Below are 14,997 nucleotides of genomic sequence, written 5' to 3'. Positions count from 1 at the left end.
TTTTTTTTTTTTTTTTTTTTTTTTTGCTTTTTTAAAATTCCTATTTGTCAGTTACTCCAGGAATTCCTTCCTTAATCTCTTGTGTTACTTCCCTTATCTCTCAATTTCTATGCAGTGTTTTTCAAACTTGAAAATGTATCTGAATTATCTGCAGCATCTTGTTTTCCTGTACTTCTGATTCTTTAGGCCTGGGGTGAGGTCCAAGATTCCTCATTTCTAACCAATCTCTGGTATTGCTAATACTGCACTTTAAATTGCAGTGATGTTTTAACCGTAGGTGCACATTAAAATCACTTAGTATACTTAAAAACACCAACACCAGGATCCTAACTCCACGGAGTTTGATGTCACAATCCTATTGAATGAATGAATGAAGCCAAATCTGTAAGAGAGAAATGGCAGATATTTATTCATGTGATTGAAGTACTAAGAGACTTAACTATGTGTATTACTGAAAAATGTAGCAAAAATTATTTTCACAATAGTATAATTTTAATGGTTTTTGTTTTGTAATTGTTGTCCATTAATTAAAATACTCAGCTGTTATTTTTTTTAAATCTTCAAATTCACGGAAATTTCCCATTGCATCATTAAATGTAGATAGGATACACTCTATGAATTTTCTACATCTTTGGAGTTTTGGTTATCTAGACTTTGTGAACAGGTACATAGCTTTCCAAAAAGAACAAACATAGTAACAGAATTTAAACTGTCAATAATTAGATTGACTTTACAATTAGAGAAAGCAAAAATACAGCCAAAAATAATTTTTTAAAGTAATATAAATATTTTATAAAAATCTTTATTACTTTGTGCTGTACTACAAAAGCTAACACAGTTTTTATTTCTTGAGTTCCAGAATATAAAAAGAGGAGCCCAAGAATATGTTGGTGAAGAATTTCCTTCAGGGTATTACTTTCATCATTTTCACCCTGTGGGTTAAGAAACTTCTTTTATTCTCCAAAGGTTTCTTTTGTACTTAAAGCATGTTAATAGTCTTGCTGAAAATTAATAATATGTGTAATCTTGGATTGTGATGAGGTATATTATTGCATTTGCTACTTTTCATGTTAAAGGAGAATATGCTTTCCCTTATTAAGCAAGTCAGATTTACCTTAGACAACACAATTTTCTGAGTAACTTTAACTGCCTTTTTGACAGATATGCATCAAAACTTCATAGCATGACTGAATTAAGCAATCATACCACAGCCAAAAAAAGTAAAAAAATGCATTAAGACTGACTGCTTTTTATTCATTTTTCCTATTTAAATCTTGTCTCAGGGCTCCCAGGTTATATATTTTTATGATATTCACCAGTGAAAACTTATATTTTTAAACTTCTTCACTCATATACATTTTTAGGAACATGTACAATAAGTATTGAATAACAGAGACCCTATAGGTTATTTCTTGAATTCCCAGTCAATAGCAGTCTATGGCTAATGGTTTATTTTGCAAAAATTCTACTGGTGCCGGTTTATAACAGGCATTGGGGATTCCAAGACATGTGTAAGCCTTTCCAGAGTGTATCTCATGTGTGAATTGACACACCCATTAACGCCCTAACCTGGGACAATTAGAGGGTATTAATGACCCAATGATGAGTGATCAAGGTCTAAATTGACCAATATAATTTATATCCAAAATGATAAATTCCTGTGATTAAAGAGGAAGGTGTTTCAAATTATGCAAGTATCCTAGGTGTTAACCTGGTTTGTCTCAGAAAAACCTAGATAAAAGTAGCCTGTTATACCAGTGGAATGAATGAGTTTCTAGACTGACATTTCTGAATGTGCAGCCATACTCACAAAATGAGTTCTCTCCTCATTTTACTGAAATAAACAAATACTAGGTAATAAGTGGTTTACCATCCTGTTTATATGTCTTCTGTCTTTAAATTCTTTTAAAGAGTTTGAAAGATTTTGAAAGTCTTCCAGAGTCTTCTGTCTGATAAATTTAAATTTTTTATATATTTTAAATTCAGTTGCATATTTTCAGTTTTTCATAAATAACAGAAAATCAGTGACCACGTTTAATTTTTTCTGTGTATGTTTAAGGTGTACATAGTCACTACAGTCTAAGTAAATTGACATTCCATCCCCTTCCATCTTCCATAATTAGTATATGCATATGCATTAAGAAAACCTTGGATATACTCTTAGCAAATTTTTAGTATATAGTACATCATTAACTATAGTCCTCATGCTATAATTAGATATCTAGAACTTCAAATTTGTTCCCTTATAACTAGTTTTCTCCTTTTATTCCCCCTTCCAACTCCCAGTAATCACAGTTCTACTCCATGTTTTTATTTTTAGGATCTTTCCTTTCATAGATTCTAAATGTAAGTGAGGTCATAATCTTAATGTAGAGGTATCTATTTTATTTCACTTTGCATAATGTTTTCCAGGTTCATTCATGTCATCAAAGATGGCAGTATCTAATTTTTCAAGTCTGAATAATATTCCAGTGTGTGCTCATAAGCATGTGTATGTGTATTTGTGTGTATAACAATTTCTTTATGCATTTATCTGCTGACAGATACGTAAGTTGTTTCTGTATCTTAGCTATCAGTAGCCACTCTTTAAATAGTGTTCTTTAAATCTACTTTTCATTTCCTTCCTTAGTTAATTTCTCATGAGTTTTTTTTCAATCAAATATAGTGGAAATTAAAATTAGTGCTTAGACCCAATTATTTCTAACTTTTAAATTTTATGAAATATTATAAATCTATTTATGTAGAATAATAGAAAATAATACTACTTTGAAATTAGGACTTGAAACTTTGTGCCAAAACATTCAACAAAACAATGTGCCAAGGGCAAATTGATAATTTAGTATGCACAGACAGTCCTTTCATTTTTTCTAAAAACATTCCAGGGAAAAATATGTTTTAAAGTTTTTATGTTGAATGGCATTATATCTTAATGAAGGGACTCCCTGAAGCATTGATGTGTGTGTGTGTGTGTGTATGTGTGTGTATGTGCGCGTGTGTCTGTGCACGCACGTGAAAAAGAATATTAAGCTTTCTTTACAGATATTGATTCCATTGAGCCAAATCAAATCTAGATAAGCGAATTTAAAAAAATATATAGAATATAAAAAAAAATACCAGTCAATTCTAAGAACTACTAATGTTCCTAAAGATTCAGGCTACTGCAAATTTCAGTAGCCTATCACAGTGGCCAGATGGATGGTTAGGATAGTAAGTGTAGTAATCCTGGAACTGAGAGTTCTGTGACTCACTAAGCTTAGAGGGTAGGATAGAGAGAGGCTTGTCTCCTTTCCACCAAGAGAACCACCACATCACTCTCAGAGTGTTAGTACCTTCCTGCCTATCAGCAGCCAAGAACACTTAGCCACTTCTAAAACCACTGAACAAGGAAGAGTCATAAGGAAGGGAAGTAAGAGAATGGCACTTATGACAGGTACAAAGTTATAAATCTCCAAGGGTCTGATTGCCAGGCACTCTTGAAGGAGGAAAATGTGCTTCAGGGAGTTGGGGAAAACTATAGGAACCCTTCAGGGTGCTTCTATATGGTGTGTAGTGGGCATTAACAACAGCCACTCTCTCATGGTGCATCAAACCTATAATTTCTCTTCTTCATTTTAGTGAACACCCACACTAGATCCAGCAGCAACTACAGGGTGACTAACAATTACATATCAGGTCATCAGAGAGAGATTAATTTGCTTCATCCTAAACAAACTCAACTCAGATTGCTCATAGGGATTGTTGTTTGAAAACAATGCAACTGGTCAAGAGTTTCTTGAGAACTAATCCAGGGGGAGGTCTTTAACCAGGAACTCCAAGTCAAGTCAACTGAGATCACATAAGAAGCCTAGGGAGGACTTTGGGCAAATGGCTGATAACCATTCTGCTTGATCCATGGAAGTCCGTGGATATGCAGTAGTATATTTGTGACTTCTATTTCTGTGGTTTCAATTGTCTATTGTCAAACACTGTCTGAAAATATTAAATTAAAAACCCCGGAAATAAAAAAAATGTATAGATTTTAAATTATATACCATCCACAGTAGCATGATGAGATTGCTCCATTATACCTAGAACATGAATCATCCCTTTGTGCAAGCATATCCATGCTGTGTATGTTACCTGTCTGTTACTCATTTGGTAGAATTAGATATCAGATTAGCTGTGGTGATATTACAGTGTTCATCTTAAGCAACTATAGTTGCCTAACACTATAACACAGTGCCTATAATATTCACCTCACCTTATCTCATCACATAGGCATCACGGAAGAAACCTGAGTACAGTACAATAAGATATTTTGAGAAAGATTGAAAGACTATATTTACATAAGTTTCTATAATAAGTTTCTATAATTTAATTGTTCTATTTTATTATTATTATTATTATCTTTAACCTCTTTGCCTCATTTGTAAATTACACACACACACACACACACACACACATATAGCATAGTATATATAAATTTCAATTTTAGGCATCCACTGGGGGTCTTGAAACATATCCATCACAGATTCCAGGTAAAAGGGGACTATTGGATACACAGCAAAGGTTCTAGCAATAACATAACAAGAGCTATATAGTTATCCCATCACTACCTAGGCTAGCGCATTTAATGAGTCTTCTTGATCCTGAGTAAGTTATATCATAGTATTATCCATCTCTGCCATAATCAGTCAAGACAAGTTGCAAGCCTTTTTATAGGGCATGCTCACTTATGCTTGATTTGAGGACACAGACAAGAGAGTGGAGATAACTGTCTGTTTTCCTGGAAAAGGGTCTCAGGCAACTCTGCAGTGTGTCAGTAGTAGAGGTATGTTCCAGTTTAGAATGTGATTTTGCACAATCTTCTGATAACCCCAAATTCTGAAACAGGATGCCTCATCCAAGGCTGACAGGCATTCTGTAGCCCAGTACAAATTGCCTAATCTGTTTTCAATAGTCGCATCTTTGTTTGGTGTTTGTGTTTTATTTTGGTACTGGGGATTGAACCCAGAACTTTGTGCATGCTAGGTGCTACCAACCTAGCATTCTACCAACAGGTGTTCTACCAACAAACTTCCTCCCTAATTGCTGCAGAAACATCATTGGATTTGGGGCTACCAGTAGCCAACAGTGGGTCAAAGCATCCCCTAGAGGTTATTTGGTCCCTTATGATAATCTGGCTATTTATTCATGGAGGCTACTTATCCCTTATAGTATTGATTGGGCACCATCTTGTATTTTGAGGATTTGATGATTGATCTTTGTTGACTGCAACCAATTTTTATCAGTTGAGTTCCTAAGCATCTGCATGAAATAATGCAGTTAGGTCCAGTGTCACATGTGGCCTTCTAGCCATAAAACAATCCCTCTCTGGGGCTGGGGTTGTGTCTCAGCAGTTGAGCACTGATCTAGCATGTGTGAGGCTCTGGATTCAATCCTCAGCACCACATAAAAATAAATAAATAAAACAAAGATATTTTGACCAACTACAACTTAAAAAAATATTAAACACCCCCCCCAGTGCACAATAGCAAACAAGTTGTCAGTTGAAGATGCATATCCAGTGACTTCCTCAGACAACTTAGACATCCAAAATCCAAGAGGTCTTCAAATCTACGAGATAGTTTTCTATTGACATAGACTCTAATCAGCATGCATGGAGGTTTGGGACATCCCATAGTTTCATGAGGCTAACAGGTCCCAAAGGTTACAAAGGTTCATTTGTTGGACAGCATTAACCTGAGCCACAGCTAATTATGCTTCTAAGACCTGCTGCTACAAAAAGCCATATTTAAAATTAATGTGGCAGTATGACTAAGGGCACATAGAGAATACTCAAGTCCAGTACATACTTTCTCCAGTACCCAAAGAGATCCCTAGATGTTGGCATTCATTTTTATTATTCAGTATCACCTGATTAACAATTTTTGTTTACTTTATGTAAGATATTTATTTGGCTTTCCACCCAGGTGGTCCCTAAGAATAGCACCTGTTAAACTTTTCCCCAGCCTGTAGTCCTTGCACCAATGACTAAGGAGAGTGCCATAGCCACTATTTTTTAGTGAGCTCTCTCATCAGGATGTTACTGATATAATAGTGGTTGACTAAAACTTTTAGTGTAGTTGGGCTTGTTGAAGGTCAAAGGCTACCTACTAGTGAAAGAGTCACAGGAAAATTATACTACAGGCAGTTTTATGTGAACACAAATTGTTCCTGACCCTCATCTTGAAAAGGGACTGAGAAAAAAGACATTGGCCAAATTAGTAACAGTGTACCAATCTCCAGCATGGGTTATAGGTATCTCAGTGATGGTGATAATATCTGGCACCCAGAGAGACAGGGCATTCAGCTTGATGTAGTTGACTGTCAAATTCCATGTCCCAAAGAACTTTCTCATCAGCCAGATCAGTCGGTTGAATTGTGAAAATGTGGAAGAGCCCTCCTGATTTAGCCAAGTAATAACTTTTTCCCCATGAGTAATTCATTATTACTTCTGTGAGACAATGTGTCGAGTTTGGGCAATTCTTGAGGCAGTAGAGAATGTAAAGGGGGCACTGCAATGGCTCACTTCCATGTTGAATTGCATGCCTTTTGAGGACGTGATGTGTTCAGTACTAATATGGCCAAAATGTGAAAATGTAACTGAAATGAAGAAAGGGACCCACTTACCATCACATGAGCATCTGTTTGCCACAGGTAACTGCATTCACCCTCATACAACTCAAAGCCACTATCTTTCCTTTTTCTATACTAGTTTCTGGGAGAATAGTAACTTTTACACTTGTATCAACAGTCCTGTATCTATAAATCACCATGTTCCCCTTTTACTGGCACTGGAACATAGGGTTGCTGGTTCCCTGCTGAGACCTTGGCCACTTTTATTTAAAGGGCTGAGGTCAAGGCAAAGTCCAAGAGGCTTCTCAATCCTGCCTGATTATCTAGGCTTTTAATCAGAACCTTCATCCCCTCCATCATCACAGCCAAGGTAGAGAAATATTTTAGCTATCCATTATTCCCCTTGGGTTGGACTGGGACTTATGTGACAACAACGCACGACTCTGTATCCTTCCAGTTTTGTGAGCCCTCTTTGATCTGTTTTAGTAACACAGATATCTTGGTTCTTAATTTAGATGGACATCTGTCAACTTTATCTATTTGTAAAGGTCTTTGTTGGAAACTCTATCATTTTCAGTTTTGTTTATGCCTTGTTTGAACAGGTATAGCTACATTGCTATCAGGTGAAACCACATTGCAAAGTCTTACCCCTTTGATTGGTTTCTCCATTTGATCCTTGATTTTGGTTACCATTACCATTTTGGAATTTTCACTCACCAGGTCCTCTTCTGGCTAAGGCCAAGATTATTATTATCGTTTTTGTCATTTCCCTATTTCCTATTCTTAGAGTAATGGTGCTTTGGTATTTTCTACTACCTCACTCCTGTCATGACAGCAAGGAGTAGGAGATGCAGAGAGTTCCTGAACTGAAGTGACCCATCCCTCACAAAGGCTTGTAATACAGTTTGGAGCTGATTAGTTTCATCTCTGTTCTGCCTGGATGGAGACCAGGAAATACAATTAAGTATCTCTATGACCTTATTTCAGGGTGCCATGATGCCTCTTTTACAGTGTTCCAGGGGGTCTTACTCCTAAAAAATCTTCATCTTTGGGATACTTTCATCTCCTATTTACAGAAATCTAGAACAATAGTGGTCTCGGTTTTTCTTTTTTTTATAAAGAGAGAGAGAGAATTTTTTAATATTTATTTATTTTATTTTTTTAGTTTTCGGCGGACACAACATCTTTGTTTGTATGTGGTGCTGAGGATCGAACCCAGGCCGCACGCATGCCAGGCGAGTGCGCTACCGCTTGAGCCCTATCCCAGCCCCTAGTTTTTCTCTGTCTTGATCCTGTTGGTAGTTCTGTTTGGTTGAGCCAAAATATATACTATCAAGCAGTCAAGGGCTAGATTTTCCACACTGCACCATTCTACCTAAGACATTTGGGTCTGAAAATCCATGTCTTCCAAAAGGAGAATGAACCATCTAGGCAACATGAGATTTACCAAATTTTTATTATATTCTGTCCTTTAGGTTTTGATGTTTCTCTCAGAATATAATTTCATTTCAGTAGCCTTGTTTTCAGAAATGTGTTTGGAAGTTCAACATTGCATGAAAATAGACTTTACTTGAGACCCATAAGCAACTGGTTCTGGCTGGAGCTCTCTATGCTGGGCTCCCTTATTTTTTTCTGACATTGTCTACAACCTCTGGGGAACCATGGGATTTGAGTGGAGCTGGGTATGATAGCAACCCAGAAGCAGGATCTACCTGCCTTACTCTTTTAGGTTCTACCTCTTGTATCTCAGTCTTCACCCATTATACTAGTTTAACTCTAATGGCAAGATTATAGGCACCCCATTTATTTCCATAAGGCCAAAGGGAGGCCAGCATTTCAGTCAATCCACGAACCCCCAAGGAGTCTAAATCAACCAGGGATAATGGGGCTGACAACTCTTTGCATTTCCACCATGTCATGGTGTTTCATTGATGATCCTGCTTACTGCATCAAACTCTCAAGCAGAATAATGTGCACAGATTGTCAGTTCCAGAGGAGAACGTCAACTACCAGGAGAATAACATAAATTTTCATCACCCCAACCAGTATGAATAGAGGTCCATATACTTCTGCTCATTGTATCACAGTATCAGAGTTTGCAAAAGAAACCAAAACCAAACAGAGCACAGTCAAGCATTGGGTTGAGCAATACTTTATTCACACAGAGAAGAGACAGAGTAAGATCACTCCCAGTAGTGGGCATGTCTCTCGTGGCTAGCAGGTTCCTCCTGGAAACTGATGCATGGCAACTGGCCTATAGCAGAGGAACCTGGAGCCCCAGCCCTTCCCCAGTGGAGACTGAAATGCTGAAAGCTGGGAATCTACCTGAGGGTCATTAATGCACATGCTTAACAGAACAAAGGAGAATACTTAGTCTAAAATAATAAAAGGTATTCCTACACAAGGCAATAAGCCCACAAAGGAAGGAAATCTCTCTCTCAGTACAGAAATATTCCAGACCTAAGACTTATTCTTCTGTTGCTGAGAAGGGGTGAAAATTTACAGCATGAGACAGCCAGTAATTATAATCTATATTACATCTATAAAACTTCTCAGTGTATCTCTTTTAGGCATTTTAGGATGTTTCTAAAATGGTCAAGTCACAAAATAAGAACTTACAAATTGCTACATAAGAAAAGGGCCAGACATCCATTTTTGACTTTGCTACCACCTCCAATATATTCTAAAGATATCTTGGAGGGGGGGGGGAGAATTGTGTTATTTTTATTCCATTGACACTATTTGTGATTTAGTAATAGTGTTCTTACTATCAGTATTTAGAAAATGAAATCGAACTGCATACCTGATTAGAATCCCCCCCCCTTTACCAAAAATGCTGTTTTAAAGAAGAAAAGGATATTCTAACAGTGTGGCTGTATGAAAAAAAGAAAACTGAGCCATCATAAGCATCTTTCAAGAGCTGTCAGATTGCTCAAGTGAAGAGAATAAGGAACTTATAAAGCAAAGCAGGTCAGAGCAGGGAAAAGTGTAAATTAAAATCAGGTAAGGCTTAAGCAAAATGAAAGAGCACTTTACAAGAAAGTCCAAATCTAGTTACACAATATATCATAGGCAGGAAGCCAAGCAGAGAATCAATGAAAACCGGTGATGATCAAGGTGGATTCAAGGATGGAAGAATATAGAAAAGAGTAAATGTTTAACGCCGATTTTTACTGAAAGCCTGAGTGACATTTTTACTCCCGAATTTTCTTTGAAGAGGAAAGGTCAGAGATATTAGAACAAATACTCTGCAATTCATAAGTGTTATTAATCCTATTAAAGATTAGAAAACATTAAAAATAAATATGCACAGGTGTTTTAAAACATTTTAAAGATGAATTGGAAAAATATTGGTCTGCATATTGGCAAAACAGCTTCATTGCTAGATAGTCTAATCTACAAAATTAGGATTGAAAATAGTGTTCTCCTTGAAAAACTGTTATGAACATTAAACATAACTAGAAGAGTTCTGGACACATTTTGAAAGTTCAAATAATATTCTTATTGTTGACTTTAGTATACCCAGGGAATCTTAAGTTATATTTTAGATAAATCCTATAAGCAACTAAGGTTAAAACACAGTAAACATTTTATGATCATGGATACCTGCACAGCAACTTTTTCTCTGCCATCTAGATGAGGTTTCTCAAGGCATTTCATTTTTCTTGACTTTCATTCTCATTTATAAAGAAGGTTCTGGATTCAGCATTGTATAAACATCAGGGCAAATTCTAATACCAAAACAAAATTCTGGGATTTTCTCTCAAAGGCAGAGTCTCAACTTAGATTATGGCCCTTTGATATATGATGATGAGCATATTAGACTTTTCCCACAAGATTTGACTCTCTTTCCCATCTAAAAAATAAACCTAACAGAATATATAGTTCATATTTGGCAATTATTCCTCCAAATATTGGAGAAGTTTTCACTTCTTTCTATTACCTATCCATCCATCCATCCATATTGTGTGTGTGTGTGTGTGTGTATGTGTGTGTGTCTTATACTCAGACTTGCTTTACCACTCAGCTACATCCTCATATCCTCAGCAGTTTTTTGTTTGTTTGTTTGTTTGTTTGTTTTGAAAAAGGAAGGGTATCAAGATTCCAAGGCTGGCCTCAAATTTGTGATCCTCCTGCCTCAGAATCCAGAGTAACTACAAACAATATATTTTTCTCTACATAATTCTGTCAGTTGGCAATTTCTGACTATTTAAAAGTTAAGGAAAATTTATCAGGGTTATTCCTACCAGAGTAGGGAAGTTAAATGTTATCAGATGACACTAAGGTAGTATCATTGAAAACTAGGAGAAGAGAAAGAATTTTGTTTACAGTTTGTAAAGATATGATCTAAAGCACATCCATTAATTCAAAAAGGGAGTTTAAGTGAGTGTGTTTTAAGGTCACTGCTTTATTAGAATTTTCCATTTAAATGTAATTATAACTTCTCTGGGGGAAAAAAATAAACACATATGCCAAAAGGAAAGATGGATCTCATTTTGATTTGCATTAATTTTAGTTTTTAATTTGCATTTCCCCTTCTATGAGTAAATTCAAACTTTTTTTCATGTTGTTTAGGCAGAGCAAATCCTCAAGTCTTCTAATCAAATGTGCTTCTCCTGCTTCTGATCACTTTCACCTCCAAAAATACAAACTTGCATAAAATAACCAAAAAATAAACCTGAAGGAATTCAAATTATCAACTGAGGTTGTAATAATGATGGTATTATAATTTTCAAATTTTTTTATGTGTCAATAGACCTTCAATTAATTAATTTATTTATTTATATGTGCTGCTGAGTCTCGAACCCAGTGCTTCATACATGGCAGGTGAGCATTCTACCACTGAACCACAAGCCCAACCCATAAATGGTATTATTAACATCATCATTATTACTATATGTTAGCTTCATTCAGTGCCCTCTGTGGACAAGATACTATTGTAAACATCTTTATGTATATTCAAACATGTAAACTTCACAACATGCCTGAGCGAGGTAACCATTGTTATGCGTGTTCTATAGGTGAAAAATTGAGGCACAAAGAGATTTCAGTGTGCCAGGGTTCTGGCAGAAGCCAGGTAGCAGACACAGAAAATTTTATCTAAAACTAATTTAATGAAGGCTATGTTCATAGAGGGATAGGCAGGGTTATGAGAACCAACAGGGATTGTGAAGCATTGGTATAGCTGGGATCCATTGCCATTCAAGGAGCATATGAATAATGACATTTTAATAATTCAAAGGAGAAAATTTATGATAATCTAAAATGATGCTCTCAAATTGCCAGACAACATTTGTTTGCAAATTGTTGACATTTAATATATCACCCTCTCCAAAGCAGCATAATGCACAATAAAAAAATTGTAGAGAAAAAATAGGTTCTTTATTTTTAATTTTATAACTGTAAATTAGGCTTGGACCTTTTACAATATTAATAGATTAATTATCTTTCAGTAATAATTCAAAGTTATTATGAAGAAAACAAAAACTTAGAAAACTTCACCAAACTTTTTATATTGTGGCATTTATAAGCAGTGTTCAATATATGACTGATTATGATTTTCAAAAAAAGCATAAGATTCTATGGTTTCTTCCCATGCACTTTGACAGAAAAAAGATGTATACACATGCAGCAGCTCAATCATTGTACACATTTCCCATTAAAATTTACAATCTACATGGCTTTGTTTATTCTCGAGTTTTTTACAGTAGGGTATATTGAAATATTGACAGTGTAGGTAAATAACCAGTCATCCATTATATAAACAAAGGATACTACTGAAAGATTATTATTTTAATAGCAAATAAGCTAAGATATACCACCAGAACCACAATGCTAGATATTTCTTCCATTATTCCCTACAGCTGACTTGGAATATGAATTTTGAAACAAATAGCTAGCAATAGTAAACATGTGAAATGTATAATAGTTTGCATGCATTAAAATAAAGAATAATAAATTTCCCCTATTATGACATTCATTGAATAATGTAACTGTACAAATTTTATCTTAAATTTTTTCTTTATTTAAACTCTGGTCTGATTGGTTTGGCAAAACAGATGATAGAAAGTGGTTTTCTAAAACAGCCTTTAGAAATAATGGTTATATGTTAAGTATGGTTGAGCAATCTAAACTTCCTATATCAAAAGTAAGAATAATTAATACAGTATTACGTAATAACTTATACATTATCTGTGACAGATGACCTTTTATGTTATAGAGACTACACATTTTTAAACATGGCAAAGCATCTGATCTTTATTCAGTCAACTACAGACACAAACTAAAGCAAATTTAGTAATTTCTGATTTAAAGTTTTAATTCAAACCATAGTCTTTACATAGAAATGTAATTCATTTAAGTATTTTGTGATCTTATCCCAGAAAATACAATTTTTTCCATGATTCTGCCATGTGCATTCCTGCTACCTATTGGTTACCCTGTGTTTGAAAAAATGAATATTAAAAATGTGTTTTCCTGGTGCTGGGGTTATGCCTAAGTGGCATAGTGCTACTTCTCACGTGGGAGGCACTGAGTTCCATCCTCAGCACTGCATAAAAATAAGTAAAGGTATTGTTTCTATCTACAACTTAAAAAAATATATTTTAAAAAATGTATGTTCCTACAGTTTTTACTCATTGTAACATTGCATACCTATTTGGCATAAAAGTACAGTCAAGAGTTTTTTCCAAAATAGGTCTTTAATCTTTATTGTTTTCCTAGTTTTTAAAATCTGTGCCCTTTCTTACTTTTGAAAAACAATACTGAAGTTTCAGTTTTACTTTTGAAAAACAATACTGAAGTTTCAGTTTTAAATTATTTTTTTTCTTTTTTTTTATTTTCAAGAAGAGACAAACTTGTTAGTTTAAGAACAATAATCTCTCACTTCTAATCTTTAATCTTATTCTGAGAACATTTTACTTGTCCTCTTATAGCTTTCAATTTACTTTTTTTTCTTTACCCTGAAATTGATTTTGTGTCTACTTTTATAAAATTAATTTGTATACTATAGTTACTACTTTTACATAGTGCTCTACTGAACTGGCTTTTCTAAACTCAGTATTCCCAGATATATTACTGCTGGTTTCATACAATAAGGATACACATATTTCTAAAGTGCTAGTTTCGCACTATCAAGGAGAAGTTCTGACTAGCATGACATGAAAAAATAGTAGACTCTCAAATTGTAACTTTATTGTTATAAAAACAATTCATTATACTTGCTATTAAATTAGGAGAAAACAATTTCTACCAGCATATCATTCTTTCCCCCAATGAAAACAGATGTATCAGATCTGTAATTTGCATACCAAGACAATAATTAGAATATTTAATTATATGTGATGAATAATAAATTATTAAACATGGAACACTGGTTCTAGAGGGATAGGTATACATTAATTATGTAGTAGCTATCTTTTATTTTAACCTTTCTCTGGTTGTGTGCTTTGCATTAGAATTATATTGAATAATGGTCTGGGATACTTTTGACCCTATATGTGTTAAAAACTTCTCCAACCTATGGGGTATTGCCATCCAATTAGCCACTGCTGGTAGTCCTGATCTGGCCACACAGTGGAAAATTAAAGCACAATGCCTCTTCCACATCTTCTAAAGATAATGTTGAGTCATTGAATATATTTAAGTAGCTCTATGTTGTCTAATACTTATATCATGCAAAAGCATGAATATAATTAATAAGTGCAAGTACCATTGGGTCTATAGAATATTTTGTTTGGCATGTTGCAGGTTTTTGTGATCATTCATGGTTGTAATATGATAAATGTAAATGTTCATTATACACTTATAAAAGAGCTAACTCAGTTATAAGACCAGGTAGAGTAAAAAATTAGATAAGCTAGATTTAGTTTTTTACTTGTACATAATAGTTCCAAAATAATAAATCAAATACCAAGGAACACCCTTTAAGAAGGACTTAACATTTATAATAAATTAATATAACATGAAATCAAGAGATACATATTAACCATATTTTATAAGTAGGTGTCTACTATTAATAAACTTTAATATTTAAGAATATCATTAAGAAAAATCTATACTCATGTGTAATAAGTTTGTGCAAATAAATACACCAAATTCTTTTACAAAGGTTAACAAATTAGTCATCTAAATGACCACATTTCACTCTTCTTCCATAGCATGACCAATAACCAATATATTCCAATGATGTTATATTCTAAAAATATACCTATTAAAATTTTGACAAAAACATTTGAAAAGCCCATCCTTTATATATAATATTTGTGGTCAATCTCTAGTCAGTCCTAATACTGACAATTATTTTTTTCTTGATTTTTATTTTGATGTCAGTTTTTTAAGTGAATATTTTTCTGCCTCTAGATTTCAATACTATTTTTCTTCTTACCATTTACATTATAC

The 14,997-nt window shown here is 34.4% G+C and overlaps 1 protein-coding gene across 1 annotated transcript in view; it reads left to right on the top strand.

Annotated features, from left to right (window-relative positions):
* Epha6 (EPH receptor A6) overlaps positions 1-14,997 on the top strand; it is a 785,836-nt gene that overhangs the window by 362,609 nt on the left and 408,230 nt on the right. The gene's annotated exons all lie outside the window — the stretch shown is intronic.

Source organism: Callospermophilus lateralis, chromosome 10, assembly GCF_048772815.1.
Source record: "Callospermophilus lateralis isolate mCalLat2 chromosome 10, mCalLat2.hap1, whole genome shotgun sequence".
Lineage (NCBI taxonomy): Eukaryota > Metazoa > Chordata > Mammalia > Rodentia > Sciuridae > Callospermophilus > Callospermophilus lateralis.
Note: the sequence above shows the minus strand (reverse complement) of the source record. Positions and strands in the feature narration are given on the sequence as shown.